The 9588-nt window shown below is 39.5% G+C and overlaps 1 pseudogene; it reads right to left on the bottom strand.

Annotated features, from left to right (window-relative positions):
* Nucleotides 1-359: 359 nt before the first annotated feature.
* Nucleotides 360-841, bottom strand: LOC102017124 (annotated as a pseudogene).
* Between the last annotated feature and the right edge of the window lie 8747 nt (nt 842-9588).

Here is a 9588-nt window from a genome sequence, read left to right on the forward strand (position 1 = left end):
AGAGTATTCTGACTGGATGAAATCTATTGTATGATCAAAATTTTACAACCACTATTTAGTTGCTGTCAATAAGAAATTTACTTGCTTAAAAAAAAATCCAAATCCAAATCCAATGCGTTGTCCAGGAAAATTTAACAGGTTTATTGATAATTGTTATAACATTGAACTGCTGCATCTTGTTCACTGAAACATTTTGACTTGCGTTAGTGCTGTACATCCCTGCATGAATATTAAAAATTCACACACAAGTGAAAGTGGGAAAACTGCCCATATCTGATATCTGCCCCTATTTTCCACTCGCATTCATGTACTTAGGTACTTTTTGACTCCATGGGAAAAAAGTATCTTAACATTTAGAACTACCAGTAACAGGAAGAAGAGAAAAAACTTTTTTTGAGAATGAAATATTTCCTGCCGTAGTGGACTCTTAAAACCTTCTCCCCATTGCAGCATGCTAGTTGGATGTCTTTTGGCATAACTGTTACACGTTTGGCATGGCTGGCACCCAGGTTGGTATCTTCAAACAGGCAAGAAGGTAGGCCTCCCTTGCCTCCTGCAAAATACTGATAGCTGCATTCTGGAAGCACAGCTCTGTTTTGAAGTCCTGAGCAATTTCTTGCACCAGATGCTGCAAAAGGAGTTTGTGAATCAGAAGTTCAGGGGACTCCTGATATTGGCCAGTTTCACAGAGGACCACAGTCATAGGCCTGTAATGATGATGTTTCCTTGCCCCTGCCCCTCCAGCAGAGGGCGCACTGTCATGAGCAGCTCTTGTAGCCTGTTGTTTCCTGGGCGCTTTACCACCGGGGGATTTGCGGGCAGTCTGCTTTGCAGGAGCCATGGTGCAGGGATCTCCTCACTCCCTTCCTCACTGGAGTTAGCAACTGCTGCATGGCAAAAGCCGCAAACACAATTTAAGAAGCTTCCATCTTGTGCTATGATAAATAGGCTATATTAACCCCTGATGTGCATATTTCTTTTCATTTGTTTGACAGTGTGCTTTGAGGATATAATCCCAGGATCGAAATGACAGGCTCTGAGTCACAGGTCTATAAAATCTTGCTTGTGTAACCCAGTTCTCACCATGGGGATTGTTCTGTTTTGTGTCTAGATCAGCAATGTGTCTGTATGGGCATGCCACAAAACATTTGGCCACATTCCTTCTTTTTTTTTTTTTTGAGACAGGGTCTCACTATGTAGTTCAGGCTGGCCTGGACTCACTAATAGCCCAGGCTGGCCTCAAACTCGCAGTGATCCTCCTGCTTCAGCCTCCCAAATGCTGGGATTACAGGCATGTACCACCATGCCCAGCACTCCTACATTTTTGATGATTCTACCTCTTGTAATATCTCAGTGTAGTTTTAATTTGTATTTTCAGTTTAGGAGTGAATGTGAGCATCTCTTCCTACAAGTAAGTGCCCATTGTGCGTATATATTCTGTGAATCATCCCTTCCTAGCTAGTCCCTATTTCTTTTACGATTAAAATCCACCATTTGCTACAAGCTCCTGTGAATAGGCAGTGTGTTTACAAAGAGGAAGAGATGGGTGGAGGAAGCACAGCAAGTGTTTCAGGCTAAAGAAATAAAACAAGCACAGATGTTAGAGCAGGGCAACTTGATACAGGTTTGGAAAAGAGCTGCGTCCACCGCACTCTACTGGAACAGTTTGGTATTCCTCAGGTGAGCACACAGGTCCTCCAAGGGGTTTGGTACTCAGCTACTCTTCCCACCTTATTCCTCTTTGTAAATGCCAACATCTTGTGATCTAGCTTAATCTAGCTCACATGTGGTGGATTAACTAATGCTCACTTGTAACACCCAGCTGAGCTGAGTGTGTGGTTCTGGGTGTGAAAGGCCCACCTGAGGATTGCTGCCAACACCATAAAAAAAGAACTGGAGGGGAAGACAGTGTGCTGTTGATTCTCCTGGGGAAGCTTGTCTTGCTGGTTTTCCTGATATGAACTCAGCTGTTTTCATCATTGGAGGAGCTCAGGTCTTGCTTGATACAGACTTGCATGGGGCATTGTCATGGGCTCTAGGTCTCCAGATGGACTTGTGGAGGACATTGCCATGGGATCTAGGCCCTCAGCGGGACTCTTAGGTCTCTAGTGTGCGGACAGATCTCCTATATTCTGTGTTTGACTTTTAGGGTGAATATTATAAAATAATCATATAAACTATGAGTCCTATATTAAATCTATTTCATTGCAAACCCTGGCTGTAACACCATGGCTGCTAAATATATAGGTACTCATGGGAACTGTCTAGGGTGAAAGAGATATTTTGTAAATGGAGTGCAAGGGGCTATACTGTATACATATGCTTATATTTTCCAAAACTCATTGAGTAGCACATGGAAAATGTGTGCATATTATTGCATGCAAGTTATATCTTATCAATAGCCCTGTCCAGACCTTATCCTGGGTTTTCCTTACCAGAATTTCTGAATATAGACACTCTATAGAATCTGTGCTTCTAACAAGTTCTGCAGGAGATATTATTCCACATTGACATTTGAGAACACAAACTATTTGTACTTTCTTAACATTTAAACTCTTCTTGTTCCTATGTCTCTTTATCCTTTGCTGAAAGATCTCTGAATACCTGAAGAATGCCCATGCATCTTTACAATGCAGGTCAGGGATCACATCCTTTGCTTTCTCCTCCTTCTGAATTAACACAGACTCTAACTTCTTCTGATTTCTGATATGATTATAAAATTGACATTTCCATTACACATATAATATCTATACACATATATACACACATATTCTATATATGTCTACAACATAAATGTAACTCTTGATCTGACATACTTTGTATATATATTTTCTCTTTACCAAACAAAGGACTGTTTTCAAGGTGTTTGATTTACCTGAGCACTCCCAAGGTCACATTGAAACACAAAAGATACAGAAGATATTTGATGAATAGTTCCTAAATGAATGACTATGACGAAAGAATAGTGGAAAAGTGGCTGGGGATGTAGATTTAGAAAATATTTAGGAAGACCATGAATGTCAAACTGAAAAGTTGATTTTCAGGATATTAGCTATCAGACATCTAGGAACCGTGACAAGCAGTGCAAACAGTTTATCACATTAAAAATCATTTGGTGGGTATTATTTTCTTTTAATGATGATTTGAGACTTGCCCAGGTGAAGCTACTTGTCCAGAGCCACTGGGAATCTTGAGAAAGTTAAAGGGTGTCCTCCCACTCAATATTTTTCTCTTGCTCCTGGTCCTATAATGACCTGTGTTGACACTTCTCCTTCTGACTTGAAGATCTGGAATCCTCTGTGCCTTGAGGATTAACAGGGCTACCATTTCCAAACTTTAGTCATATTTTGGTGGTACACTTTCCTGGTTAAGGGTTTTCTTATGGAGAATATTTGAGATTAAGCCACTATGTAAATCAGTTTAAATCAATTATAAATATTAAGTATCAAACATGTTAGACCTTATTTTAACATCTTATTTATTTTTTTATTTACTTCTGCACCAGGATTTGAACTCAGAATCTTGTGCTTGCCAGGCAGGTACTGTGCCACTGAGCTGTATCACCAGCCTTTAACATCCAATTTAAATAGTAAATATACATTTAAACATCCTATTTTTTTGTGGTTGGTGTTAGCGTGATTTATCCTTGAATGTGTGTTTTACAGAAAGGAGAAAGTCACAGTTGCCATTCATTCAGAGAAGGCAGGAGGCTGTGCCGTGGCTTTGGGACCAGGCAGGCCTAGGTTCAAGGACTGATTGTGCCAATAACCATGTGTATGGTCTCAGACAGGGGGTTTTATAAATGGTAACATAACTATAATATTCAGGTGAAAAATGCATGCAAAATACTTTTTATTGCTTTATGCCTAATGATGCAAATGTTAATAGTATTCTGTTGAAGAGGGCACTTTTTAAGGTGGTGATTTTCCCTTGGTTTCTTCGAGGTGTGCTGTGTCTTGTGTCTCAATGTCCTCCCAATGTCTTTGCACCCGACTCCTAGGTGGGGCTTTTCAGAGGAGGCTCTATCTAGGGTGTGTCAATGTGGATTAAGGGTGTGATGATTGGCTAAGTCCACTGATTGGCTTAACTTTTTTGGAGTGTGGGTAAAAGAAAGCACCATCCTGGGTGTGGGTGACACTAACCAATAGGCTTGCCTGGGTGATGGCATACAAAGGGACAGAAAGAAGGCGGGCTCACTGCTGCTGCTCTGCTGCTTTACTGTATGCTCTGCCATGGACTGTTTTGCCTCCGCCATGCTGCCGTGCCTGGGAGTCAGCCCACTATGGCCTGAAGCCTCTACATACTCTCAGCTACAGAGAACTTTTCCTCTCTTGACTTGTGGGTGTCAGGTATTTTGTCCCAGCAATGAGAAAGTAACTAAGTCTACTGTAATTGCAGAAAAAACATGCCTAAAGGACATCTGACCTCTGGGAGATGTGTATGTGAGGAGGTAATTTTTTTATTGAATATTTGCTCTGGTTCAACAGGTTTTAAGTGCTGTAAAATCACAAAGAGGCATATGGAGATGCACCCGGATCCTCTCGAGCTTTGGGTACCCTGAGAATTTGTTTTCTTTTTTCAAATTTCAGATTTTCATCCTGTTATAGATCAAGGTTAGAATTGTGTGTTACTTCTGTCTGGAAGCTTCCCTCCCTGGCCACACACACATAGGCTCAGACTCCTTTCTCTGTTGTCATTTATTCATCTATGAGCCATTATCATGTCCTACATTTCAAGCTGGTCTCTCTGACCCAGGAGCAGGGCGATATCTGAATCCTTACCTGGTGTCTGCCAGTGTCTAACACAGAGCCTGGTATTTAACTGAAATGCAGAAAACAAAACAAAGAAACAGCAACAAAAATCTTTTGAAGGAATAAATGACGATACATAGCTTTGGTGTCTCCTTTTACAAAATATACTTTCCAAATAATTCCTCCAAGCACAGCAACTACTCCCAATAGTGAAGAAAATTTATAAACATTTTACTTAAAGACAATTAATAATTTAGTCTTGAATTATTTAATCAACATTTTAGTTAATATTTAATGTATTCTCTTATCTATTATCTCTTTTATACAAAAAAAGTGGCTTGGCAGAAAGCGAGTTATTTTAATTCTTTATTTTACAGCCACAAGCTTACCAGATGCAAGGCGCTGTGCTAAGCTTTACGAAAATGAGTTTAAGGCAGGTGTGGTAGAGAAGTCCTGCAATCCCAGCACTCAGGGAGACTCAGGAGGATTACAAGTTCAAGCTCAGCGTGAGCAACTTCTTCATCACACAGTGAGACCCTGTCTCAAAATTAAAAAAAAAAAAAATGAAGGGCTTGAATAGAGCTTAGTGCAGAGGCCCTGGTTTCAATGCCCAGTATCACGCAAAAAAGAAGTGATTTTGATTTTTTTCTTGACCAATGCATGCCTGATAAAAAATTCTCGTTCAAGGAAGCTAGGGAGAGAACGTCAGCATCTCCAACTCAGGCTTTGGAGCCCAGTGGTGGGAAACATTAACTTAGGTTACAGGGTAAAAGAAAGACTGCAAGGATCTTTTTAGCTCATCTTCTAAATGACAGCATTGTGTTTGGTGCTGAAAGTATAAAGATCAGTAAGACATGACCGTGCTCTTGCCCATATCCCTTTCCAGAAACCATAGAAACATGCAGAGAAAGGCATACTGCATCTTCAGGGGGTGCCAGGGACAGAGGGTCACTCAGACCACTCTTCACCAGGCAGTTAGGGGAGCTTATGGGGTGGGTGAGATAGATAATCACATGCCCCATCACATGGACTTTAAGGAGGGGCAAACTCCTGGCAGAAGTACAGACATCTCTAACAAGGTGCCTGTCCTGAGAGCACCCTGAAGGTCAGAGGCCTGCACTGGAATGGCTAGGCAGGGGCAGCAAAGCACCTGCAGAGGCAGACAGGACCAGGCCACGGAGCATCAGCGTGAGGCACCAGGGAAGGAGCGAGTGCATTCAGATCCACAGTGCTTCGTGCTTTCAGGCAACCATGAGATGCGTTGCTCGGGCTAAGAGTCTGGGGCTCCTGAGAAGGAGGGTTTCACAGTGGTGTTTCAGCGGAAGGGACCAAGGCTTTCCAGACCGACCATGGCAGGAAGGGAGAGGAGCACTTAGAAAATCACAGGTATGGGCGGTGGAGGGGCACAGTACCAAGGGCGATGTGGGCCACATCCGGAACATTGGGGCTCTGTCTGGAAGCACCTTAGGAGTCAGGCTAAACAGCTTAACCTTGCCAGATTAGAGGTTAGACAATATAATTTTGAGAACCTCGTTTATATCTTGTAGAACACGTATGTAGGAGTATGTATAGAGCATGTCCAGTACTTTCTGAGTTAATGTCAAGAAAAGGTAAGGGGCCAAGGAGTGTGTATGTGTGTGTTCACACATGCACATGTGTACCCATGCACAGCTGTATATGTGTGTGCCCATGCATGTGGTATCCAAGGGACTCCTACAGCCGGAGCACACCTGTACCAAAACATCAGGTTATGTACCTACAGTGTTCACAATATTTTGTCAGTCACACCTCTGTAAAACAGGAAAATAAATACATACGTGTGCACACATACACACACACACATACACAGTTAGAAACAGTATTTATTGATTCCTTGCAGAAATAAGGGTTCTGAGAAACCTAGAAGAAAAAAATATATTTCATACCAAGAAATTGCCACACAACAATTAAATGGGGACAAAAATAAAAGGGACTTTTTAAAAAAAGTGCACAAGTAAAATCTTTCAAAGATTCTCTTTTTTGGTAGTAAACTTTATGTTTTTTTTTTTTTTTTTTTTTTTTAAAGCAGGAATTGTCTGTGTTTCATTAAAGTTGCAGGCTCTATGTTTCTCATTGTTGAGGTTTTAATTTGTTTTCTGGCTAATTAATCGGTGTGAAACACCTGTAAGTCCCGTGTGACTACTTTAAGGTCACTTCCCAGTTCCTCTGTGAGGTTTTTCTCTCATTGATTTGACTCGATTTGCTTTTCTGGGAAAACAAAGAACTTAGAAATATAGAAGCCATTTGCCGGTGAAGCACGAGCCTTACAAATGCCACACTTCTCCGTAGGCTGCGTGCTCTTGCGTACTCCTGCTTTCACACTGTGGGGCATGTCAATTCCTACCATGGACTCTGAATGATCCTAGAGTGGGGATGAACTTGCTGACCTCTCCTGTCACGTCATCATGTCTTTTATTAAAGTTGTATTTCATAAAACGTATGAACATGGTAGGTATTACAAGGAAACAAACCAACCGTCTCCCTGGAATTTCACAGTGCTTTGCATAGTGCTATGAGGAAATTAATTGGCCACTTCTAATACCGTGAGGTGCCCCATGAAGTGGATGCCAGCGCTCACGGTCTGTATGTTGGCTCCCGGCCTCGTGCTCCACATCTGGTTCGTGTTAACATGGTCTGTGCGTGTTAGTATGGGGCGAATGAGCACGGACTACGCTTTTTGAAATGTTAGAGCGCCAAGGTGTCTCCATGGTGCATGGTTATCAACAGGTCTTTAGTACAAGAAGGGCAACCAGGAAATTGGGTTAATATTTATTACTTGATCCCATAACTTGCATGACCTTTAGCAAATAAGGACTCTAACTACAAAGCTAAGTCCTGAGAAAATCAGCATTCAGGATCGACTTGGTATTACCATGCCTATGATTTGTGTAGTTATGCACATAATATATATATGGTCTAATATATGTCTAAGCTAAAACTCAAGTGGCAATCGATAGACACGGTAGGAAAGAACAACTAGCAAATTCACACATGTGGTTTTGATTAAAACTTCTACTTTCAAAAATAATTGTTTCCTTAAATGATAGTCATAGGGACAATGTGCTTCACAGGAGCTGAACTTTTTTGATAAAACAGTTGGAAAAGTAAATATATTTGAAAGTATAAAGTCTTGAATATTAAATGGTGAAGATTTTTCAGTGCTAACACTAGCAATCAATGTATGAGAATTTATTTATGTTTCAATAATAGAAATGTAAATGTCACCAACATGAATGTTTTAAAATTTTTCCATTATTTTAAAATACTACTCTTACAAATTTCATGTCATAATTAATTTATTTAGACAGATTTCATATAACTGGGAAAAATAAATTTCAAATACTCATAACGGGAAATATAAGAGAAACCGCGTTCTATAAATTGGTACAACTTTTGCTCAGGACAATTTGACATCATGTTTTAAATGCTGAAACTCTGTGAATACTGTTGCAATAAATCTGTCTATGAGAAATTTAGCTTTTAATTGATAAAGAGTAGGACCAAAGTTTCAAAAGCATGAGCATTAATACTTTAATCTATTGCAGTAAAATACTGAACATAACATCAATATACAATTATATGGCTTTGCTAAATACACATACAGTCATCAACAATACGCATATCTGTGAGTTTTTCCATTTGGTGGGTTCTGGTTTTATACAATTTTATATTCAATGAATTAAAAATGTACATTCACTCTGTTTTCACTTAGAAAAGTAAAAATTTTCTACTTTGAAACAAGAGTATAATCTGAAATTACTGCGGGTGACTATTTTAGATTGTGGATAATTGTTGGGATTACATTTAAATAGTTCTTTAAGAATTAGTTGAGTTTATAATTGTGGTTTATCAAAAGAACACTCAGGGACAGAAACATTCACGAAGTAAATGAGTATATGGCAGTCAGACTTCAGAAAAGCTGGTTGTCCAAATAAATAATGCAGAAGGATATTAAAGGGGAACAAGAAAAGTATTAAGGTTTGCAAATAGTATTTCTCTGTTTAAGCCAAAAAAGGTTTTCTCATACACATGATATTTACCGATGTGAAGACATCTTCTATCTTTAAACACCAGCAGAGCAAGAATCAGGAACAAAAATGCTTTTATAAATGGTTTCAGATTTATGGGAAACTGTGAAGGTTTCATTATTTGAGGTCCACACAAGTCAGGGTAACTTGCTATGTTTGGTTTATCGCAGGTATATTTAAAATTTTTTTGGTTTACCCATGGTTTATGAATTTATGTTGGAAGTGGTAAAAGTATTACTTTTTGCTTCTCCAGTATCCTCACAGTTCCCTGCCAAGTTGTGGATTTGACTATGCACATTGCTAGAAAATTTTCAGATTTTGTGTTCTTAATTTGATAAAATGGTTATGAAAATAGTTTGTATATAGAGATAGAACAATAATGTTCTACAATATTGGAATACTGTTATTTTTTGTATCATTAACAAAACTAGGAATATATAATATTAAAGTAAGAAGTTGACTTCTGTCTGGAAGCTTTAAATGACCCCAGACCTGTGATTTATTTGTGTCAAAGTGTTGTATTGACCTTATCAGGCCTGTTGAGATTAGGAACCAAGAACCATCTTACTGACCCCTTAGGGTGTAATTGCCATACTTGTGAAGTTCACAGATGTCACTTGTTGGTTAATTTTCTGGGCCTGCCAGGTAAGACAGAGATTCTTATCTCTGTTGGGTTGGTACTGGACAATTTTATAAGGAGGATTTTGTAGACACCATTTGTACATATGACGCATATTGTCTATTCCTTAATACTTATGGTGTCTGATCTT

The sequence above is a fragment of the Chinchilla lanigera genome, unplaced genomic scaffold (genome assembly GCF_000276665.1).
Source record: "Chinchilla lanigera isolate Chin_1 unplaced genomic scaffold, ChiLan1.0 scaffold00015, whole genome shotgun sequence".
Classification (NCBI taxonomy): Eukaryota; Metazoa; Chordata; class Mammalia; order Rodentia; family Chinchillidae; genus Chinchilla; species Chinchilla lanigera.